The 25,204-nt window shown below is 47.2% G+C and overlaps 1 long non-coding RNA gene across 1 annotated transcript; it reads left to right on the forward strand.

The window, feature by feature from the left end:
- Positions 1-11,118: 11,118 nt before the first annotated feature.
- On the forward strand, positions 11,119-13,218 carry LOC109367233. Its single transcript, XR_002114144.1, has 2 exons — positions 11,119-12,865; positions 12,938-13,218. It is a non-coding gene; the product is annotated as an uncharacterized LOC109367233 (long non-coding RNA).
- Positions 13,219-25,204: the final 11,986 nt, after the last annotated feature.

The following is a 25,204-nucleotide window of genomic DNA, read 5'->3' on the forward strand; positions in this document are numbered from 1 at the left end:
GCTCCTGCTGCTATCTGTCTGCATTGCTTTCATGCAGGATCTGCCTGCCGTGGATCTGGCTGCTCTCCCAGCCAAAAGGCACTTTCCTGTCTTACACCCAGAGATGATTACTGTTGGGGATGAAAGGCAGACAGCTCCTGGGTGGAGTGGAACGGAGTAAAACCACAGCAGGGCTCAGGGCAACAGTGTCCTCCCAGGGCCCAGTCCCTCTCATTTGTGATGAAAGCTTTTCAAGAACAGTAGCTGTGTGTTTAATCCTGCTGGGATGTTCTGTACAAGCATTCACACATTGCCTGAACAAGGCAGCAGTGCCTGGGATGTCAGCTGGAAAGGGGTGAGATGAGAAACAGAGTGCCAGATCTAGGTAAAGCAGGCCAAAAGTACAGGTTTTTGCATTTTGATTCTCCAACAAATATTCCTGCCGTAAGACAAGATAATGCCCCTTTGGTTTTAAACAATGTCTCCTTGCTTATGTTTCTTGATCATGTTTGGAGTCTTTTTGTTTATGAGATTCTTCATGGAAAAGCAGTGTTACCATCAGCTACATGACCATGCCTTTCAAAGAGATATTTGAGAGTTATGAGATCCACAGATAAAATTACTCTTCAGTTTCAAACCTCTAATTAGGTGCTGTTGTGTGTACAAGCTGGGTGACTGCACTTGCAAATAGGTAGCCCTTGAATTTGGCATTTGGAGAGGTGTCTGCAGATAGAAGGGTTATTCTGCTTGCTGGGGATATGTCTTGCAATATGTCACTACACAGGGTCTTTGGTTTTCATGTCTTTAAAGAAAAAAACATCACTAGCATCTTGGTTCTTCTCTGTTCTGTGTCCATCCCAGCAGTGCAGACTGGAACTGAACTGGTTTTACTGTGGGCTGGTACAATTTACATAAGAAATCACTACAATGTTAAGGAGCACACAGCACAAGGTTTGATGGTGTGTGTCTGTTAACAAAGACAGCACTAAAGGGAGGGATGGTGGGCAGTGATGGAGGGAGCTCTCAGCCATCCACACCATCTGATCTCATTCTCTCTTTGCCTGGTGTTGAAGCACACATAAGCAATGCTCATAGTTCAGCTGCTTCATCTTCAGGATGCATTTAAGGCCATCCTCAGTTGCAGAACATGTCATGTAAAGCTGCTATGCACTAAATCCTGAGTGGGAGTGGGTTGAGCATTGCCACTGAAATAGCTTAGTGCTTTCCTGTCTCACTTCTGTATTGCACAACACTCTCCAACAATTCCCATTTCTGTGGGATGTGTCCCAAGTGGTTGTGTACAGTTCTACACTGTGATTCAACACTCACGGTCTCGCTGGAGGGATGCTGCATGCACTGAAGGTGAACCTGAAGCAAAACTAAGTCCTGAGAGCAGCACTGTCTCCATCAGAGGGTGAGGGCCTTCCATCCCTTAGCCCACATTTCATAACTGCTATCTCCAGGTTCAGCTCCATGTGGAGGGAGCTCTTTGGAAAGCACTGCTGTTCTGCCAGATGGGATCCAGTTGCATCAGCACAGGGCAGGAATGCTCCAGGGCTGGTGGGACCAGTTCTGGCTGCTCTTCCCACAGCTCCTCCCGCACAGCTCCTGCAGGAAGCCATTTCCCGCATCAGAAGCGTGGCACTGGGTGATCCATGGGTCCTGAGATAGAACAGCAGATCCCTGGGGACCCAACGAGGGGTCAGCCCTTCACTGGGCTGCAGCAGGACAAAGGGAGATATCAGTGAAACAATAATGACAGTTCTCCCAGCCGCTATCTTGTCACCATCACAGCTGCAGAATTATCATGGCCAACATCTGCCAAAACACAGACAAGCTAGGCTCTTGTTTCGTGAGAACTAAAATCACCTGCTTTGCACTGATGGCACCGATAACACAACAGGAGGCACTGCAGCCCTTCCTTCAGAGTGGCTGTGTCAGATCAGCTGCAAGGTTATCACACTCATCTCTCTGCTGTGAGCCTTCCCATCACAGCTGGAGCAGCAGGGAGGAAATCATTGTAGATATGTTTCAGCATGAAGCTTTAGGGAACCCTGAGGATGTCAGTACTTTGTATGCATGTGCATCAGTCTAAGTATCTCTGGCCTGGTTCTGAAGAGTCTCTCACAGTCTCTCCGGCCTGGTCCTCACAGGTCCTTCTTTTGATGGGAAAGAGAGGGGGCAGCAGATCAAACCCAAGTACTGTTAGTGACGTGGCCCTGTGCAGCAGCCACCAAAGTGAGGTGTGGGGAGGCCCACAGCTGGGGTGGAGGAAGCAGGGATGGGGCCACTTGCTGCCAATGCCACGACCCATGCAAAAAGATGCCTGGCAATTGCTTCCTCCTTCACCCTGCTAATTACTGTTGGAAAAACTGTCTCCAATGCAAAGCACCTGGGCTGGCTTCACAGCAAGGAGAGCATTGCTTAAGCAGATGGTATCACCCATGCACACTGGTGAGCAGATGGTGACCTCGTACGTGTCTTGGGGTGAAGCAGGATATGCCACATAAGAGAATGCTTTGCATTGGCTTGCTGTGCCCACACGCCTCCTGCCATGACCTGATGTGTTCCAAAGGGCACCTGCAACCCACAGGTACGCTGCTTGGTTGCATGTGGCCGATTGCAGCTCAGAGGCCTAGCTGGTGTGGTTGGGGCTGCTGAGCACAAATACAGGGCCATGGGAGCAGAGACACTGAAAGCATTTGTTTCTTGGCAGCGGTCTGCTAGGAAGGGTTCATCCCACCTGAGCTTGGCATTGTATTACTTCTTCAGCCCCTTACTACAAGAAAGACACCGAGGCCCTGGAGCATGTCCAGAGAAGGACAACAGAGCTCTGATGGGTCTGGAGCACAAGTCTTATGGGGAATGGCTGAGGGAGCCGGGACAGTTCAGTCTGAGAAGAGGAAGTTTGGGGGAGACCTTATGGCTCTCTTAAACTCCCCAAAAGGAGGTTGTGGGAAGGTGGGGGTGAGCCTCTTCTCCCAGGTAACAGTGATAGAATATGTGGGATTAGCCTCAACCAGGGGAGGTTCAGGTTGGATATTAAGAACAATTTCTTCTCAGAAAGTGGTGATGCAGTGGTACCCAAGGAGGTAGTGAAGTCACTGTCCCTGGAGGTCTTCAAGAGCCATGCAAATGTAGCACTAGGGGACATGGTTAGTGGGCATGGTGGGGATGGGTTGGGGCTGTACTTGGTGATGTTAGAGATCTTTTCCAGATGTAATGATTCTATGATTCTTCCTCACTGTAGTTTCTGTCCTGTGTGTGTTCTCTCTCCTACACATGCCTTCCTGATCTCCCAGTTGCAATGCATTCACCAGGAGCGTCAACTCTTAGCTGGTGCCTTGTGTTTCTGTCAGCCTGCCCAGCTCCTCAGGTGCTCACATTTCCAGTGAGTAAATGAGGGCTGGCCCATTCTTTTCTCATTTGGGCTCCTGCTGCAGTCTCAACCCCATCTCCCAGTGCTGTGCAGCCAGAGCACAGCTGCCATGCTCACTGCTGAGCCTGAGTCCTTTCAGTTACTCCTTGAGCAGTTCCAGCTATGAGAGTTCAGCCCCCAGACGAGGGCCTGAAGATCTCGTGCAAAGCCAGATCTTTCTCAGAGGATCTCTCACAGCCCTTTAGGATATTTGGTGAGTCACCGGAAAACAAGGTGATGAGACCACACCGTGAGAAATACTCTGCAGTCATTGCTTCCCAGCCTGCCACATGGATTTGTTTCCTTCTCTGCTACTAGGGCAATGCACAGTCTCTGTACCTGGTTCTCACCCATCCGCTATTTCAGGATCTAGGTGTATCTACCTAGTAGCAAAAATTTATATAGGTTAATTCCCACACTCCCAATGAATGAATCATTAAGGGAACAAAGGAAGGTTCTTCCTTTAAAGTATCTCTGCCACCTGCATCACAAACACACGCCCAAGAGTACCTGTGCATATTTAACCCCTTATCAGAGCAAATAAATGACAGTCAGCTGCAACACATGGACAGCAGGAGGAAACACATCCCTGCATTAGAAAGTGGTGTGCAAAAATGCAAAAGAGCACTGAAAAAGAAAACAAAACCTCATGTAGGATTCATTGAACTAGAGCTGCCTGGAAGTCTGTCTGCCTCCCACACCTGTACATTTTGTGAGGCATTGAGGAGGAGTGGCTGCTGGTGGAAGCCAAAGGATGCTCCTTCCAGCAGCAAATTGTTTCTTCCTGAATGCAAGTGAAACAGCACACTGTTCAGTTGAGAGCGGCAGGTTGCCCCTAAGTGCACTGGTGAAGCAGTAGGATAGCTGAATCTCTATGTGTTTTTCCCACTTAGTTGGGTTGCTGGTGTACAGCCTTGCAAAGAGGTGTGCCCCAAGGATGTGAGAGGAGATAAGACAGCAAACTGCATTAGCACATGAAAGAAAAAGCAGTGGGAGCTTCCAAGGGGTGGCAGAGCTTCAAAACCTGCTCGCAGAGCACATAGTTGTGGATGATTGCTGCAGCACACTCCTCTAGCCGGAGGTGTGACGATGCAGTGTGAGATGGGAATGCAGCAGGAGGTGAGCCATGTCACTGCCAATCTGAGCAAAGAATCCTATTTTTAGTTCAGATTGGCTTGGACTGCAAATTAAAGAGCCAGTGAAAGGAGAACTGCCTAAAGGAACAACAAAATCCTTCTCTTCATTAGGGTCCCACTGTGTGCCCACATGGCAGAGCAGTCTGCCTTATTTAAAGAGCTTAGCGCACAGACAAAAGCCACATAAATAAACCAGGTCTTACTCTCTCCAAGACCCAGAGGTGGATGGTCACAGCAGAAAACAAGAAAAAATTAGGGAAACCCACATGCTTTGTGGGATCTCTCTCCTTTGTCATGTCACAATGTCTGAAATCTGTACACTTTTGAATTGGATTTGTTTTAGGAATACCTATCCAGACGCTGAAGATAGAGGGATGTAAGTTAGATAGAGGGAAGTGAAGTCTGATGTGGAATTTATCAGCTTCTACTGGACAGTGAGGAACCACAAATTGAGTTGGGGTGAGCAGGAACTTGCCCTTATGGCATAGCCTCTGAGTTGTCATTGCCATTCCATGTCAGCTGACCTTTGTCCTTGGACTGAGGCATTTCTCAGGGTGAAGGTTCCTCAATAGGGGTTTGCAAAATGTGGGGCTGTGCAGGGGGAAATCTGTCCTAGGATCAGCAGGCAGGATTGCTCATAAAGTGTTTGCTATTCATCCTTAACCATGAGTCCAGGTGGGAGGCATCACAGGGAGCAGGCTACTTTTCTCTCTTCTGCTCATAACACCTCTTTGGGAGATCTATGAAACTGGCTTGGGAATAAAGAAATGTAGAAACGTCTGATTTCAGCTTTTTCAAACCAAACGTTTTTTATTTATTCCAAAAATAACCACATCACTTGTACAAGTCTCACAGATGTCCTCCTGAAATACTTGCTCAGTTTTCAGAAGCCTGGAGCACACCCTAAGGTTGGTACCTGCAGCATTTTCCCACTGATCCCAACAGGGCCAAAGCTGGAGGCCATGCTGAAGGTTTCTGAAAACTCTCAGTAGTTGTGATGCAATCCTCTCATCTCTGGCACAGTCAGAAATGTGTCACCACTGTGAGAAGAAGTGAGGTCTGACAGCTCTACTCATCTCCAGCCTCAGTTTTTAATGTGAGAGTTTACCCAGGTTTGCACTGCACTGGGCCGTGTTGTTTTGTTTGGTTGTTGCTTCACCCATGACTGTGTCTGTATGCAGATCCCTAGGGTTCTCTCTTAGGATGCACTCCAGGAATGGAGAGGGTATGAAGAGCAGGACCTACTGAAAGGACACCAGCAGGATACCATTGGGTTCTTGATTTCAGCAGGAAATGATGAAGAACTACTGTGGGTCTGGGTATGGAGGGAACTTGGCAAAGCTCAGAACTAGCTTGATGATGAGAAGACACTCAAGAGATGGGCAGTCCAGAAACAATCCCTATGCACATCAGTGCAGTGTTGCTCTGGTGCTGATAGAAGTCATAGAATCATAGAATCATTAAAATTGAAAAAGACCTCTAAGATCATACAGTCCAAACACACATCCACCATCAATACTGCCCACTAGGTCATGTCCCTCAGTGCCACATCTCCATGGCTCTCGAACACCTTCAGAGATAATGACTCCACCAACTCCCACGCTTATTCCAGTGCCCAACCATGTTTTCTGAGAAGAAATTTTTCCTAATATCCAAATGCAATCTCCCCTGGCACAACTTGAGGCCATTCCCTCTAGTCCTATCTCATCTGGCAAGTTTTTATTTGGCATTGGCTTTGACCTGGAGAAAGGAGAAGAACAGTACTTTCTGCACCAGTGATCTCCACTTGGAAATGCCAAAGCATTCAATTTCTGCTGGATTCATGTAGATGTGGCAGGGTTGATGCTGTGCCTCCTGACCTTTCTCTGCTCTATAGGCCATGTTCCTCCTGATGTCAAAGCCAGCCAGCTACAGGTGAGGTGGGTGACCTGCAAACAGGGGACCAATAGACTTTTGTCCTGCTCCAGTGAATCCTTTTTATTTGCCCAAGCAAATATTCTGGGGATATTCATGTTTAGTGAGGCAGTGAAGAAGTTGCTTGGTTTCCTTTTCCCTCCCTCTCTCCTCTATTTACAGGAGAAGGTATTACTCAGGAGAAAGGAATGAGGAAAGCACAAGAAATTATCTCCTGATAGAAATGACTGGGCCCATCCTATAGACAAACTCCTGCTCTCCCATGAAGGTGGCTGTGTGGGTTTTGGGAGAATATGCTGTGTTTATAACTGCATTTGTCCAGGCTTTCTTTTTTTTTCTTCTTTTTCCTTCTGAATCTGAAGTCTAAACAGAAGTGAACTCAACAATGGTACATGTGTACCTCAGTGTGCATGCATGTGCTCTCCCACACACATACCGCAGACAAAACTCCTCTGTGGCACAAGCTGAACTCAATTAATGAAAGACTTTGTACACACAATAACAAGCTGCACACTTTCTTGGAATAGCTCAGTTCTCCAGAAGAGAACTCAGGGAGAAGTACTGCAGGAAGATTCTGGTGCTCTTGAGGTCTCAGTCTGACTCTCCTCACCCATTCGAAAAGCCACCCAGGAACCACACAGTTCTGCTGCTTGTTGGTGGGAGCAAAGTCAGCAACACGTCTTTTTGTTCCAAGCTTCCAGTTCTGCTGAGATGTTTCAGACAAGCATGATATAATGAAAGCGTGCTGCAGCCTAGAGGCATGGTGGAAGAGCTGGTTGAACATGCTGTGGAGCTTCTTGGTGGCCACGCAGTGGGGACATGCTGCAAGGCACAGATCCACACTATTCGCACAGCGAAGATGAGAGTGAGTTCTCTCCCATTCAGCCTGCAGAAATCCTATTTTTCCATTCTAAGTTTTTTTTATCAGCTCTCACATTCCTACAGTATGATGCCAGCAAGACACAACCTGCAGCTAGTACCTCCAGAGAGCTCAGCAGGCCAGGTGCATTAACACAGAAGGCCAGCAGAAACACTGGTGCTGGACTCCTTGAGGGAAAAAAAAAGTGTGGAAATGGACACCAATGCCTTGAGCAGCCCAGGCATTGACATTCAACATTGGCTTCCAGAGATCCAGAACTATGTCCTGAGTTGGAGCAGACTGGTGTGGCTGTTCTGGTCCTCCTGGGCCTCTGCAGATGTAACATAGGGGTAAGTAGGTCTTTCTTCCTCCAAAAATCATGGCACTTTCCTTGTCCCACCCCAAGTCCAACAGCTGCCCTTTTTTCACTGAACAGAAATTTCCAACAAACTACATACACCTTGGGAAGGATGTGGGAATGCGACTCGGACTGTCCCATCTTGGTTATACCAACCTGAAATACTTCAGCACAAATCATTAAGGCAGATTTTCCCACCCCAGCACATCGCTTTATGAGAGTTGCTTGCCTCCTTGTTATCTCTCTGCACCACACCATGTGACCACATCAACCATAGGATGAGAGGAAATGTCCTTGAGTTGCACCAGAGAAGGTTTAGTTTGGATATTAGGAAAAAATTCTTCTCAGAAAGAGTTGTAAGGCATAGGCACAGGCTGCCCAAGAAGGTGGTGGAACACCATCCTAGGACGTGTTCAAGAACTGTGGAGATGTGGCACTGAGGGACTTGGTTAATGAGCAATATTGGTAGTAGGTGGACGGTTGGATAGCATGATCTTCAAGGTCTTTTTCAATCTCAATGATTCTATGATTCTATAAGGTACCCAAGTCATGTTCCCATGCTGCACCATAGAGAGGAACTAAGCGCTGCTCGTGTAAGCAGCCCCTCTATTTTGGCATATCTCTGTGTAAGCCATCAGATTCAAAGCTTCCACAGGTGATACAGAAATACAGCACCTAAACCAACCTCATAGCCCTCAGATTTGCCCGTACTTAAGTGTGGGCAGAAGCTTCTGCTGATGTGAGCAGCAGGGAGGTGCTCAGCAATTGCAGACTTGATGGTAGAGCCCTGCAGAAGAAAAGCCCGAGGTCCTTCTGTGAACTGAATGCTTCAGGGGAATATTTTCTGTAGCTGCGGAGCTAAGAACAGGAGTGCACCATTCAGCAGCATCAGCTATGGAAACCCAGGCCTGAGGTCCCAAATCATGCCAAAAGTCTTAGAAATTTTTTGAATAATGATTATGGACAAGGAGCGATGGCCATCTGCTCACACTTACTCTCTTTTTGTACCAATTCCATAGTGATGTGTTCATAAGAATGAACAGATACATGTAAAAATGGCAGAATATTAGTACATGGAACTTTGGAATCAAGTTCTCAGAACAACCACTATGAGAAAAGAAACATAAAGCGTGGGCCTATTCAGGAGATGGCATCACTGTGAGGGCAAGCTTCTTCAGATAGGTTTAGGCATGACACAGGATCTCTCCCTTGTGATTCTGAAACCTGTGCCACTATTTCCACTCTGTACATGGTCTTTATTATATTTAACAATGCAGGTATCAATAGATTCCTTATCACTCACAGGAATGGTTAATAAAATCAATCTCAGAACTGTATATCTCCAACAATACTCATTACATCCATGCATGGAATACCAATGTAATATTTGCATGGAGATGAACTCAAGTTGTTTATATTGTGTTTCTATTTACTGCTGGAAGTGATAATTGCTGGGCTGGGCAGAGGCTGTCTGGGTCATTCTCAACTCAGATTCCAAAGAAGCTCAGCTTGCTATGAGTGCATTACATCTCATCCTTTGTCAGTCTCCTCATCATAACTGTTGGATACATTGACTAATTTCATCTCACTTTTACACAGGAATAGAGGTTTTGTGGTGGTGGGAGTACTAAGGACAGAATCATAGAATCACAGAACCATACATTCCCTGGGAAGGGACCCTTAAAGGCCATCCAGTCCAACTCCTCTACAGTGTACAGGGATGCCTACAGCTACATAAGAGTGCTCAGAGCCCCAACCAGCCTGACCTTGAATTCCTCCATGGATGGGGCTCTCTGGGCAGGCTGTGCCAGTGCCCCTCCACCCCTGCTGTAAATAACTTCTTCCTTATATCCAATCTAAATTTCCCCTCTTTTAGCTTGAAATCCTTTTCCCTTGTCCTGTCGCAACAGACCCTACTAAAGAGTCTGTCCCCTTCTTAGCATGTTTAGAGTCATACCATCACATTTATACATCAGCCCGTCACTCAGTGTCATTACATAGATGTTGGGTCTGTAATCCACAGGGGTTAAAGCCAAGACTGAACTTCAGGTGGCAAGAGCAGTGCACAATGCAAAGTGCTACCAGATTCACTTATGCTCAGGTGCTTTTGTGTCCAGCCACTCATCTGCAATCTCCAACTCAGGTGTCCCTTTCAGAGTTTCGGTACAATCAGACACATTCCTCCGCAGATGCAGTGGAAGATCAGAGAAGATAGAAAACAAGGCCAATGGAATTGGGTGCATATTAGGAAGAATTTCTTCTCAGTAGGAGTAGTGAGGCACTGGAATGGGCTGCTCAGGGAGGTGATGGATTCACCATCCCTGCAGTGTTCAGGGAAAGGGCAGAAAAGGAAAGGTAGAGGTACTAAGGGATATGGTTTAGTGGGTAATATTCGTGGATGGTTGGACTGGATTATCTTAGAGGACTCTTCCAACCTTAAAGATTCCATGAGTATATGATTCTATGAAATAAGAGGAGAAAATTATGGATGGAAAGATAATCTTGATTTTATTCCTCAAAATTTTTAAATTAAGGGCTTTTCCTAAGCACTTAGAATATGTCAGGCAGGAAGAGGGAAGATGCCTTTTAAAGGTAAAAATGATGTGAAAATATTAATAGCCACTAGTAGTCAAACTGATGGTGCTGCTCTTTCTGTGGTTTCTCAAAGCTTAGTTTTGAATGGGGAATGTAACAAAACAAAGCGCTCCCAGAACCAAGCCTTTGTCTTGTACTTTCCACTGAATGTCATCGGCTTAATTCCAAGCAGCATGAAGTCGGGCATTACCCTGAAGGCATTTTTTTAATGCCAAAATTGCAGTAAAAGGCTGTTATTCACATTTCCTACTTTTCATCAAAACCAGTGACTGTGCAAATTAATCAGCACTTCCTGTTCCCAACCTTTCAGCAAGCGCACGTCTCAGTTTGTGCTCCTCTCCCATTGCAGAAGAAAAATAAAGATGCACTTGAGAAAAGATGGATCCCTGCCTGCGTGTTATGTCTGCAAGAACAAACATCAGACATGTCTGGACAGGACACGATCTCAGTAAGGGCTTTGGTTCTCAGCAGTGGGAACACGTTGGGACAGTGGTTGTTGTTCCTGCTCCAGCCCTCAGAGGACACCACCTCCGCTATGGAGGTGGCTCAGCTGGTCCCAAGGCAGCTGCATTGCTATACTCTATGTATATCCAAATAACCTGAGGAAGTAAACCCATGATGCTTTCACATACATTACAGTGTAACTATGTGCATGGATGTCCAACCTTTTGGCTTGCTTAGCTCACAGTGAGTGAAATGAGACAGTCTTGGGCAGCATAGAAAAAACATAGGTTGCTCGAAAGTTATGCTTTCCATTTATTTCCATGGAAAATACAACAGATACGAAGATCACAATAACACTATTTGATAGAGCGAATTTTCAGCTACAAAACACTATTTTTCAACAAAGTCACCACCGTCAGCTATGCATTTTTGCCAGTGATGAACAAGAGCCTGCATGCCGAGCACCACCATGCAGGGGCCACACTGCCACATGACCCATGGTGCATCTCAGCACAGTGGGGAAGTTGGGCCCAGGCCTCCCACTACTGCTCCATGCCCTTTCCAAACTCCTGTGTAATCCGTGAGCCACACCACCAGTTCCAGCAGAGGACTACCCTGTCTGGCTGTGCATTTCATCCCAGTGATCAGCAGCAGCATGGAGAATGGGTTGATGTTCAAATGGCTATAATTAGGCTTCAAAGCAACCATTATGATGAAAGGGGAAATCTCACATTCCTCCTTTCCACACTATCATTTCAGGGTGTCTGGCAGCACCCCAAGAAGACAAAACTGCATCACCTTGTGCCACCAGGGCTACCTGTTTGCAAAGAATGTCTCACCTTTGCTTTATAGAGAAAGGCATTTTTCTACAGGAAGAGAAGCCGTGCCCTTTTGAATTAAACATTCTCTTTTCTCCGTGTCTGTGGGCTTTATCTGCCCGGTATGTGAGCACTTTGCGAATATTTGACTGGAAATGACATGAGATAAGGATAGGTAATGATCTACTGGCGCAGTGGGAGGCATGCTCCACTGAGCTGCTCCGTAACTGCAGGGGTACTGATAAGGGTCACCATGCTGCTGCTCAGTGCTGGTACTGGCTTAGTATGGACTTATTCTGAACAAAATTACTTTTCTTTCTTTCTGTCCGCTCTATGGAATGGGGGTCTCCTACCAGGTTCAGTCCTCTGTGTTATTCCAGAGCTTTTCTTGAGGATATTAACAGTTTCCATCCTCCTCCTAATTCCATGCCATAAAACATCCCTCTTACTCATGCAGAACACTCCGATCCGCCCCCTTGCCTCCTGGCTAATTACCGTCATTATCCGGCTAGACAAACTCGTCGGGAGATAGGATCTCCTCCCAGCCAGGGTCAGCGCAGGAAGCTCTGCCATCCGCCACTGTGTCAGCGTCACCTCTGCAGCTCTGGTTCCTGACAACCAAGAGGGGAGCAGAGGAACGTTGCCACATCGAAGCTGCTCCAAAGGCTCCTGGTGGGCAAAGGCTGCACCTACACTCTTAGTCCTGGTACGGGAGTCCTCCTTTACAGATGCTGAGAAATACATATTGAGTCATTGCCTGGATGTATCAATGTGATAAATCATGGAATCCTTCACTCTGAACTTCACAGTTTACCCCAGCACAAACCCTAGGTTTCTGTGCACTGAGGATGTAGGGCTTGTGCTGAGAAAATGGAGGATATATACCTCATACCTTTCACCTAATTCCCTTCCTGAGTAGGTGAGAACACTCCTTCCTCTCATAAACCTTGGGTGACACCTCATTTTGCACACACAGCCTGGCATGCCCAGCAGTGGTGTGTCACTGCTGTACCAAATAACCGTGCTGCGTGGTACCAGCCCTGCGGCACCAGGGACATCTGTATCACTCCATGGGTGCTCCAGAACGGAAATGTGCACATTTATGGACTGCTGCAACCATGGCTACAGCGAAACAAAACACTCCCTCAGCTGCTGTGGTGACCCACACTGGGGATGGTTCCAGCTCTTCTGAGCACCTGCAGGGCTGCAGCCAACCTTCTGAGGCTCAGAGATCAAAGGGATTGTCCTGCAGATTCAAGCTCAGCCCCATTTCTGTCAAGAGAGACTATCTGGAGTCCTGCAGTTGCCTCCGAGAGAAGGAGACATTGGCAAGCTGTGGTCACAGTATGACCATGACATCCTGATGTATTGAATGCCAATTGTGCATTGGTTGACTTTCACCTCTCTGTGTCCCAGTTTCCAGATCAGCAAAAGGAAGACAACAGACACCTCCAGCTTTGAGCTCTCCTGATGGAAAAAAGCCAGGTTACAATGTGGGTCTTCTTTATACCCTCTACCAGACCCTGGAAACATTCACCAGTAGGAGGGAGGAAGCTGCAGTGCAAGAAGGGTACTCCAAGCCAGATGTGGAAGTGGGGATGCTCTAGACAATAGTCCTTCTCTGATTCATCCTTAGAGCAGGCCCTGTCCTGTATAGGAAAGGAGGCAGAAATAAAATGTTGCCTGTGTGTGTAATGGGGCTCTGTCATCATGCATACACATAAGGCAGCCAAATGAGTGCTGTACAGACATGCTACTTCCAAAGGTACCCAAAAAGGAAGTATCCCACTTCCTCCACATTGCCTCTATTTGAAGAAACGTGTGACCAAACCAGCTCTAGGTGAACTCCACCACCTGGCTGTCTGTGCAGCATGGCAGTGAGCACAGTGGGTGAGGATGGTTATACTGGTCTGCCTTCAGAGCCTTCTCAGCATTCCCAGCAACTGTGAGAGCACCCATGCCCTAAATTTATGCTGCAAATAAGATGTGCTCCGAGAATACATTTGTCAGTAGATTATTAAGCCTTCTGCATCTCCTATTCTTCCTTTTTTCTACACTTCCACATTGGTTTTGCCAGCTCTGTGAGATCTGACTGATGCTCAGGGTCACTCCCTATGACAGTATCTCAAACCCGGGCTACACACATCGGAATTCTTACCCTCAGCTCAAATTCTTTATATTAGTGAAGGTAAACAGAGAGCAAAGTGCTCCAACCTGCAGCCGATCAGTCTGAGTACCTGCCTGAGATAAAGCACTGCTTCCAGGCCTGCTCTGCTGGTTTCAGTGATTCCTGTCTCTCAGAGCTGTCTCTGAGTGATGGAGCTGCTGACCTCCTGGTCGTGATCCCCCTTCCTCCCTCCCACCCACAGCTCTTCTCTTTGGCACAGCGATACCATCTTTCTCTCCACTGCAGCAAAAGAGGCAAAATGCACTGGGCCAAAAGGCTGTTGGGCCAAAAGGAATGCAGAAGGGCAAGCCAGCTGTGAGAACAACACCAGCTGTGCTGCCTCCTGCAAGCTCCACAGCAGAAGCCTGTTACTCTGGGTGGGATAGGGAGAAGGTTCTCTTTTGACCCAGGCACAGTTGTGGATGAGCGATGTTAGAAGCTGGAATGAGACAAGACTGGTGGAGATCTGCACTTGCAGCACAGGCATACCTCAAGGATCAGTCTCTCTCTATTGCTCCTGGAAATGCCTTGCAATCCATTGAAAGGATTTCACTGTCATGCAAACGTTCTGCAAGCCAAGATTGCATAAGTTGCACTAAATGACCCTATGTCATTATTTGCTGCACATCATTTTGTGACAGAGTAATGTCTAGATAGCCTTCCTGATAGAGAGCAGGAAGTCAAGGCCTGGGGATTGGTGTTAGGAAATAGCCTCTGTGTGCTTGGCCTGTCCAAAAGCCATTGCCTGGGATGGATTTTTCAGTTTTATTGGTCTCACAATCACCTCTCTACATTCCCTTGTGCATGATACCACCTCAGTACATTTATCCTTGGGGCTCTGAAGGAAAGGAACTCTTCAGGACCCTCCATGTGCCTTAGGATGAATCAGAATTCACAGCCATGCAGAAGCCCACTAAGTGTTTTCTCTGTGGGTACTCGCATAGCATTCACCATAGTCACGTTATCTGCTAGCAGAGCACAGTGCTAGACCCTGGAATCAAAGAATGAATTCTGAGTTCTGTCTCAGGTCTCTTGAGGACAATAGTGCCAGGACCATTGGGATTTCTGCTGGAAAGCAGTGCCCTGGCACAGAAGCCTGGTACTGCACACGCGGGTGGAGGCTCGTCCCTCCATCAAATCATTTCATGCATCACAGTGATCACTGCGTGTGATGTGGGCCTGGAAGGTCTGTCTCCACCCCAACCCCTATTCCTGCTGTGGATAAGTGCAGCAACATCTTCTCAAGCCCAGAAGTAACACTGAGAACATACACTTCACCTGTGGGATATACACTTTGAAAAAAGAAGAAATTAAAGACAGTAACATAACATGCCATTATGATCCCTGAGTGCATGTACTTTGGATCTTTATAGGTCATTTCTGGAGCAGTTCACACTTTGGACTTTCAATATGGTCTGTGGCGATGAGTTCCACACGTAAATGATGCACAAAAAAGGTGAAAAAGATTGATGGCTCCAGAGAGTAGGGGCCTTGAAGCAAAACATTTTGTAATATCTTTTGCAAGACCATGGGGTGTAAAAGTGCTTCTTTTTCCTTTTTTTTCCCCATTAAAAAAAAGATGATATTCTTGCATACACGCAGGTGTTGCAGCTGTAGAAGGGAAGGATTACTGTGAGCTGAGGAGTGCTGCCATCACAACTGGTGGTACTGTGGGTTGTTTCCTGAATAGCGCTGGACCCAGCCCAACATTCACCTTCAGGGAAATGTAACAGTTGAGCTGCTTTAAGAAAGGTTATGATTGCTGTCATTATGAATGTACAAGCCTTCAGCCAATGGCCATGGCACTATCTACCCGCCCAGGACTCCTCTGGAATGAATGAGTGGTCCTTCTTCCTTTGGTCGTAGCACTATCGTTGGTGCAGCATGCTGTGTTTGCCATAGCAAACCTGTTAGCAGCTTTGGGATCTATGTAAATGCTGCTGCTGCTGAATTCAGCAGTTTCCTCTTCGAGACCTCTATTGGGTGACTTCCACACTGCCCCCACAGCATCCTGCTCTTGAAGTCAATGGGAACCTGGGCGTGGATAGGAGTCAAGATCAGACCTGTAAGTAAACCGGGTGATAAGGAGAAGTGGATCAGTAGGAAATGCTCTTGGGGAACAACGTGTTCCCTCCCATAAATTAAAGACACAGGGAACAGCTCAGTGTATCTTCACTATGACACAAAAGACCATATTGTGATAGGATAATGACTGAGTAGAGCTTTCTGAAAGGTTGAGTATACTGGTGCTAAATAAATGTCCTTAGCCACCAAATAAAATCCTTTCCTGGAGGAGAATATGCAAATTGGTGTGGTTGCTCCAAGGGTTTTCAGATGTTGGCATGTCCTGTGGCAAAGCCCAGTCCCCAGCAAATTGACATGCTGCATACCATGTTCCAAATTGCTTGATGTGGCTGTTCTGGCTTCAGAGACTCAGCCCTAGGGAATGTGTTTTGCAGTGTCCATACCTTTGACAGCCTCTACTATCCATTGACTACTGACATAGCCGTGGCAGGTCACTGTGGAAATCACACAGAATCATGAAGGTTGGAAAAATCCTCTAAGATCAGTCCAACCTCCAGCCCACCCCCATGGGACCCCATCACCATGCCCATTAACCATGTCCCTCAATGCTATGCCTACTCTTTTCTCGAATACCTCCAGGGACGGTGACTCCACCATCTTCCTGGGTAGGCTGTGTCAGTGCCTCACTACTCCTTCTGAGAAGAAATTTTTCCTAATATCCAACTTGAATCAAATATGTCATCGTTGTCCTTTTACTTGCTGAGTTCATTCAATTAACTTTATTCCTACATCCTTACTGATGTCATAAGTTAGCAAAAGGTTGTCCACGACATCACTGCAAATGCAAGAAAAATATGCAGGAACATGCCCCTGTATGCAGGGACCAAAATGGAGAGGCAGAAATGATAAATAAGAGTTCACATTTCCACTGGCAGAAGTCACAGTAAGTCACAATATTTGAGTCATTGTTTGCTGTGCTGGCACAGGCTGGCACAGCCTTTGTCCCTGACAGATAGGTGGGCTTCCATTAAACATTAATGTGGGAAATGCTGCTCCCAGTGCTCGATGTCACCAAACATGTTGCCAGTGCTCATAGCATTCCACTCCCTTGTCCCTGTTACCAGGGCTCTACTTCTGCTACCACCCCACCTCAGGACTTTCTGCACCGCTTATGGGGCAGTGCTGGTGGAGCTGTGCCTTGTGATGCACTGTTTCATCATGTTGCTGGAGTCATGCTCAACAGTGGGACCAATCAAAGAACCTTGGAATGCTCTGCAGATGGGAGATGTCGTACTGGGAAGATCAATCCGCAGATCTCCTCTTTGATGGATCTAGCTGCAGGCAGATGCTTTCATGTACAGCAGCACCTTCCCAGACAGATTATTTCCTTGCTCACACTGTATACAGCAGTGCAAGCCCTGGATAAGCAGCTTCATACTGCAGCAATTTTATAAACACTGTGACAGTTCTTTTCTCGCTCTGACGGTTTCCCAGTGGCAATGTTTTGGGATAGAGGAGGGAGAAAAGCGACTGGCAGTGACCCTCTGACCCGGCACATGCAATCCCAGGGTAACAAGGAGTGGTGCAGAAGCACACCTCCACCCAGCCCCAGTGCCACGCACACAGATGAAAAGGAGGCTGAGCAAATACCCAGCGTGCTCATGGCTCAGAGAGGAGGCAGGAAACTGTTTTGTCAGCATTTCCAGTTGGTTTCCTCAACATTATTCAAGTCAAAAATTCTCTACATACAGCCACTTCCATTGCTGGGAGTGAAACGATAAGGATCAGAGGGAGCTCCGCTCAGACAGCCGTGCACAAGTGGTGTGTGGTTCCCATCGGCAGGCGAGACGCATTGAGACACGTTGTGGTGCTGCCTTCTGTTACTCATTATCACATTTGCACCTGGAAACAGCATGAAACTACCAGAGGGCCAAGTGTTACACATGCCAGCTTTCAAATAACCTCAATAAAGAGAGAAAAGGACATCCTATTGCATATGCAGATGTCAGACCACATGCAGAGACAATAACAAACCCAACCCATTGGCTCGTTGTTACATTTTTATAAGCCTGCGTTTTGGGAAGGAGTTTCTTCTCAGTGAGATTTTGTCTGGTTTCCATTTCCAACAAGCAAGACTAAAAGTAGTAAATTCCACCTCATCTCATCTGGCCTGACTCAGCCACATTCTTCAGCTTTATTTCTTTTTTATCTTGATGTCAGCTATTGACTATTGACATCCTTCCACGAGAGATCTCCTGGACGGTGCCAGTCTGGAGGAAACACCAGGAAGTGTGATGTCGTCAGAGGGTTTATGAGCCTTTATGGCGACAGTTGCACCATGCAGCAGAGGTTGGCTGCAGCTGGCTCTGCCCCACACCGTGCGCCAGAGGAACTGCTAAAGAGAAATGGGGAAGGTCAAAATCTACCCGAGGTGTTTTCATTCTTCCATCCTCAGATTCCCATGTGAGTACTGCTGATATTTATACCATTTGGCAGCCCCAGTTTTGGGGCACAGCACTCCGTATATGTATAATCATCTCTCCATCCTCCCTACACAGAACTTCAGTGACTTTCTGTAGCAATTTGGTCTCTTTATTGTTCTGCTGTTTGTTCTTCTGAAGTGCAGAAAGGTGATTTCATTCAGCTCTCCAGGTTAATGGCAGATGAGGAAGTGGGTGTGAGGCAGCTCATGTACGCACGGTGAAACTCGGTGCCCTTTCTATATATAGCCTTGCCTGAACTTTCATTCATCCTGTTGCTATTTTGGTACAGCAAACATTCCATCTCCTAGGGAAAGTGCGTTAGCAGTGCAGGTAAGCAGAAGAAAGTGCACATCGGTCACGCACAGAAATATTTAATGGCCCTAGAAACCGCTGCTGTTCCCAGAGAGCACAGAGAGCATCTACAACCAAAGCAATACCAAGGTGGAGCCTCCCTTGTACCTTCATCCAGTTAACAAGCAGAGCAACGTTTTGGTAGTAAACCCAAACACTCCCACTGATTCATTTTGTTAAATTTTAAATCAAAGGACTATTTAAAATCTATATTCTCATTGAAACAGATTTTTCTGATGAAATGAATACCCTTGAGCACTTCTGCCATGTTCTGCCTTTTGAGTGAGAGCTAGCAAATGAGCATTAAAAAGCCATGGATGGGATTTTTTTGCCCTGGACAGGAGCTGGCTGTCAACAGCCCCTAGCTGCTTGGTCTGAATAACCATGCAGCCATCTGCAGCTGTTTGAAGTAGGAGCAGTGTTTGTCCTGAAACAAACCTCTGAATCACTGCTACCCCAGACTGTGCTCTAGTGGCATCCCCTTCTAGCAGCAAGGGAGAACCTGCTTGTTGTATCCACTACACTGAGAGTGTCTCCAAGTGGGTATGTCAGGGTTTTCTGGCCATACTTCAGCCAGCTTGCAATGAACAGCTTCCTCCATATTGTCATGATGTCTTAAATAATTCCTTTACTCTCATTATCTCGGCTAATGGATAGGTAACATTCTGAATGAACCCAGTGCTGCTTACACCCACCAATGCACACATTCTTGCACACCGAAGTGCCTTCTCACTGAACACCTCTGTGCACATCAACAAAGAATATCTGCTTACCAGAAAGTGCCATTGATTTCACTTAAAGCAAATCCACGATAGAAAAGTCTGGACATGATTTGATGTGGCCCTTGACTCAACTTGTTAATACATTGGCTGTCCAATGAAGACATTGGACAGCCAGGTCCAGATACCCGAAGATCCTTTTCTTCCAGCAGGCATCAAGAACCTCATTATATCTAGGGGTCCAGTCCATCTCCCACAGTTTGGAAACATGCAGCAGTGTTCTGCTATAACCTCACATTATAACCAACAGGAGACCCCTGTAATACTCTCTGTTGGTCAGTTAAAGTGCAGCTTTTGGAATGACTAAAAATAATCAGAAAGGGAAAAATCAGTCAAAGATTACTTTCTTCATTTATCACCTTTACTGGCTCTTCCTCAGAACACGTACAAGTAACTTGAAAAACCTGTGCCAGGATTGGGAACTAGGGTTTTGATTCATTGCTAGTGAAGAGTAGAAAACCTGGAGCTGCAGGCCAACCTACAGCCCAGGAACTCTTCAATGCTTTGGGACATGTATAAGCATCTGTTGGAAACATCTTTCCTTCTTGGGGGAGGCTTGAGTTGGTATCAGCTCCAAAACCTCCCTGTGTTTCTCTGCGCAAGGGTTTGGGTGCTGCTTCTCTTATCACCTGTCCCAGCTTCTAACCTCTACCTATTTATTTGCATCTCACATTTTCAAGATGATCTCTGTACCTCAGCTAGGACAAGGAGGAAGGAACACTGTGCCATCTCCCTTGTCCTCTTTCCAACTTCCGAGCCACAGATGTCAACACCTGCTGGTAAATAAACTAACCCACTGGTATTTCTTCAGGTTGTGGACCAAAATAAGAATTCCAGGAACCATTCCTGGAAAATACTGAGGGCACACAAAATGCTGTTTGATTCAAGCTTTACTTTATTAGGAAGACCCTGAATACATGCAGTGATTCTAGGACCTAGATGATCTCCTTTCTACGTAATGTGGGGATGATCATCCACTCACCCTGTGGGAGAATAATGCAGCAGAGCTACCAGGCTCAGTCTGAAGAAAACTAAGAACCTGTTACTTCAACCTCGTCTAATTACATGTGGGTTTATCTGAAAGTCTTCCATTGGATGGAATAACGAAAGACAGAACTCTGGTGACCCCACTCTGCAGGCAGTTGTGAACAAATTTGCAAGTGCTTTGCTCAACAGGCGCTGCACCTTCTCTCCATTCGAGGCTTAAGGTCTGAGGGCAGCAGCATACACTGGAAAGAGTATTACCCTCTGAATATAAACAAAGATGTGTGTATCAATACTGCCATCTCTTTTGGCTTGAGCAATCCTCGACGTGGGGCGAGGTCATCATGCTTTCATGTGCTAGCCAGTGAGTGGATTCTCACACCCTTATCTGCTCTATGGGCTGAGGTGTCACTCTGTTTTCTCCTCTATCTTCATAACCAGGTGTTGAGCAACAAGAATGCCATTCCAGAACTTCTGACTGCCTTGGGTGTGTGCTCCTTGCAGGAATTACTTCTGGGAATCGCTGTGAAGGGGCAAACACTATGGTTTCCAACAATTATGTTGCCGTACAGTGTGCATTTAAATGCATTGCATCATTTGGCCCTACATAATCCCTCCATTGTCGAGCAGCAGACACCTCTGCTATTTCAGCAGGGTGATCCAGCTCCTGGGAGCTGTGCGCTATTTGCGTGCCTGCAATGTTTATTTATAGTGTGTCCATGTGCTAGCAGGGAATTAGGGCTTATTTAATACTTTCCATTGTTTCCAAGTCACGGTAGCATTCATCAGACTCCCACAGCCCTGTGCCTTCATCACTCAGCCCCAGCACTCATTTCACTCAGCCGCATTCAGGACACATTCCCCAATGTGCCCTCATCAGTGCAAACTGTCGCACACCAGTTCCATCCTTACAGCAGTGCAGCAACGGTTGGCTGTGGGGCAGCAAAGCCTCATGCAGGAGGGGATACAGGTACAGCTCAGATGTAAATAGAGCTCAGAGAGACACCATGAAGGCTTTTTCCTACTTTGACTTCTCAGTGGCTTCCGTGAATGATGAATTCGGCTGCAACAAGAGATGCCCCTCATTTAAACACACTGGCTGGCAATCCTGCACTATATAGGTGACATATACTCCTAGCACACTGTACAGCCACATTGCTGAAGCATTGTGCAGTGGCCATTAGTACTAATGAACGATGTGGCAGCTGTATGGCCTCTGCTTGGAGCAGAGCCTGCAGGAAGACAAGGGAGAAGATGGCAGTGTGAGTTGAAAGGGGAACGGATCAAAGGCAGCAATTGGCATCAGCGCCTCGCAGCAGGGCAGGGGTGATCTTCAGGTATGGAGCAGGAAGAGGTCAGCTATAGCAAACCATTGCACCAGAGGAAACTGGGAATGAGGAAGAAGGCTGCAGACTGCACGTACACATTGTCACACTGCTTTGCAAGCCTGAGCAGTACTGCTTCCCATGGCTGAGCTGCAGGAGAACATCCAGATGTCTCTGCACAGCCCTGCCTCTGCAAGAGTTAAAAGGTCAGAAGGGTTGCATTCCATTTTCTTCTTCAAATCTCATGAGCAGTGAGGGCATAAATAGAGCCCAAAGGCATCAGGCAGCGCAAATCTGGTCCTGTGTAGTCAGAAGTGCATGACTGTGACAGTCTTTCATCTCAGCATTGCCCGACTCTCCTAAGGCCACCATGGCAGGCTTGTGTGCCATCCTGCCTTGGTATTGTGGTGCTGTGAGTGTATCTAAGCTTGCGCATGTAATGGGGATCCTGGCTCAAGGATCCAACTCACATTAAGGACACCAGAGGCCTTCTGTGTGCATCATGGAATCATAGAATCACCAAGGTTGGAAAAGACATCTAAGATCATCCAGTCCAATCATCCACCTATCACCAATATTTCCCACTAAACCATGACCCTCAACACAACATCTAAATGTTTCTTGAACACCTCCAGGGACAGTGACTCTACCACATCCCTGGGCAGCCCATTCCTGCGCCTGACCACTCTCTCGGAGAAGTATTTCCTAACATCCAACCTGAATCTCCTCTGGCACATCACTGCCACCTCTACCTGCTCTCATCACAGCAAATTGGTGCTGGCATCCACACAGCCAATCTGAGCGCTATTCAGGTCAGCACTTTGAAACTGTGGTGTGTGCATGTCCGAGGGCAGCAGGTGAGCATGGCAATATCTGAGCTGTGTAACAACAGCTGCTTGGGTCTGCTGTCGCAGTCGCTGAGGAAGGGCACAGGCTCAGAGAGCTGGGGCTGTTCCAGCCTGGACAAGAGAAGGCTCAGGGGAAACCTGAGAGTGCCATTTCGGTATTTTAATGGGACAGACTCTTTAGTAGGATCTGTTTTGAGAGGAAAAGGGGAAAGGGTTCCAAACTAAGAGGGGAGATTTACACTAGACACAGGGAAGAGTTTTTTTACAACACAGGTGGTGAGGCACTGGCACAGGTTGCCCAGAGAGGTGGTGAATGCCTTGTCCCTGGAGACATTCAAGGTCAGGCTGGAGGGGTTCTGAGCACCTGATGTCGCTGTAGGTGTCCCTGTTCACTGCAGGGAAGTTGGACTGGGTGGCCTTTAAGGGTCCCTTCCAACTCAAATTATTCTGATTCTATGAAGATTTGGGGATTAGCTGTGATTTTTGCATTCAAGTATGGCTTCTCCTCCCACAGCACACAGCTGCCATAGAGACAAAGGCAATGCCACTCCAGATGACTGAGCAATTGGCTGTGATGTTGGACTGACGGTGTTTGAAGATCCATGCATTTGGTCACGGACTCACTTTTCCAGGTTTGCATGCAGCACATTCCTCTGCTGTGTCTCTTGTGTCTTCTCTTCGATGTCGATCACTGGGCACAGCTGTGTAGGTTCCTTGTTTGTTTTGGAGGCAGTGGAAGTGTTGGAGGAGCTGTGCTGTGCAGGAAGCAAAGCCGCTGGTGCAGCTCTCACAGGGGGATTAGCGTCTCAGACACATGGGGAAGCCCTATCCTGGTCGATGCTGTGCATGCTTCCTCAATAAGAGGAGAAAATATGTCTGGTATTTGTCCAAGCTTGTTGGAGGGCAGAGAGAAGGGCAGGCACAGTGCCCAGCAGTGGGGTGGGCGTTGTAGCACCTGGGGTGGTTTCTCCCATGAGCGATGGCTCCTCCTCTCATTTCCAGGTGAACAGTTCACAAAAAATTCACACTGACAGCGCCTGGAGCTCACAGAGCTGTGGGAAGAGGGATGCAGTAGCACAGCTCAAACTCAAAGCACAGTGCTTCTGCCTGCCATTCTTCACAGCCAGTAGGAAGAGCAAGCAGCATCCCCAGGGCTGGATTCATTTGAATTAGTTCAGAAATCTCCTTTTAAATGAATATCCCTAGGAGATGCCTTCTCCACCGTCCGAAACAGCAAACACAAGCACGGAACCATCTGCTCCATACAGGAGCGTAGGTCACTTTGGAGTCCATCTCTATAGATAACTCAGTACTTCAGAGCCCACCGAAGTGCAGAAGACCACAGTGGATAAACCAAATGTATATAGCAGCAGAGATGTAGCAGCTGCAAGGTCTCACATGATCTAGAGGTTGGATTTACTAGAACCTTGCTTCTCGCTGAAGAAAGAACAGCACCCCCTGAGGGCCCACATGCAGTACAGCAATACAGCATCACCCCAACGAGCCCAGAGGCTGCAGCTCCAGGTGCTGCACCAATCCCAGGAGCCTGGGGCTGCCCGTCTGTGGGAAGCAGCTGCTGTGCGCTGTGCTCAGTGTGAAGCTACGGTCAGTGTGAAACTATGTTCTGGTGTAACACTCTGGACCCATCAGCAGCACGCACCGGAGAAGGTCAGCAGAAATTCTCCCATCACCTTTCTCTCTTGTCACCAGGGCACTGGTTGTTTGCATTTCCCTGGCCACAGAGCATGACTGGAAGAGGTCAGAATTGTTCAGCTACAGCCATATGTTGTAGACAATGTCGAGCATGTAAAAAGCAGAACATCTGGGTGTCAGGTGAGAAACCACATGCTTTTTTTCCTCAGCAAATTATATCTTAGAGACACTTTCTTATTGACAACTGATATCTTAAAGTTTTTGCTCTCAGCCCTAAGGAAATGAAAATTGTATTAAGGAAAAAACAGCGATTCATACCTCATCTTCTGGGGTGCTGAGGACTCTCAAAGCATTACCAAGCCAGCAAGAACCAAGAGTGCCCCATCTCCTATGTCAGAGATGCTTGCATGGATTGCGCACACATACAGCTACATTACACCAAGCATTTTTCTGTTGCTCTGCTAGAAACATACCACATCGTGGTACCAATTCTGCAGCAGTCATTGGAGACTCTGCTTTTCCCTATAGCACACAGAAACCCCAATTCCCTGAATGTGGAACATGGATCTGCCACCACAAACAGCAGCCAGCCACACGGAGCTCAGTTGGGAACTTCCCATTGATGCAGAGGAGGAGAGGATGGAAACTTTGGGCTCTGCTCCTTGTGGTGGTCTCAGACATCTCTAGGGGATGACAGAACCCTGATGCTTCTGCGGAGGAAATATTTTCTGGATTGATGCTGTTCTCCTTCTCCCCTTAATTTACAAATAGCAGAAAGCAGCAGCATCCCAGCTATGCATTTGGTGGGTGTAAAGAATGACTCATTAGTCTAATGGAGAGTTATCTGGTCAATAAGTGCATAAATAAGATTAGATGACAATGAGTCACTACAGATTGTAGGCTTGGGTGGGACTGGTGCAGTACCACTTCGCTGGGGATCAGTGTAGGGCAGAGGTGAGGATGGGTTCAGGGAAGGTGAGATGCTGTTTTATAGCTTGACTACAGAACCGTACCTATAAGATACAGTCACCAGGCTCCCCTGTGTTCATTTCACCCAGCAACATCATC

This window comes from Meleagris gallopavo, chromosome 4 (assembly GCF_000146605.3).
Source record: "Meleagris gallopavo isolate NT-WF06-2002-E0010 breed Aviagen turkey brand Nicholas breeding stock chromosome 4, Turkey_5.1, whole genome shotgun sequence".
NCBI classification, from domain to species: Eukaryota; Metazoa; Chordata; class Aves; order Galliformes; family Phasianidae; genus Meleagris; species Meleagris gallopavo.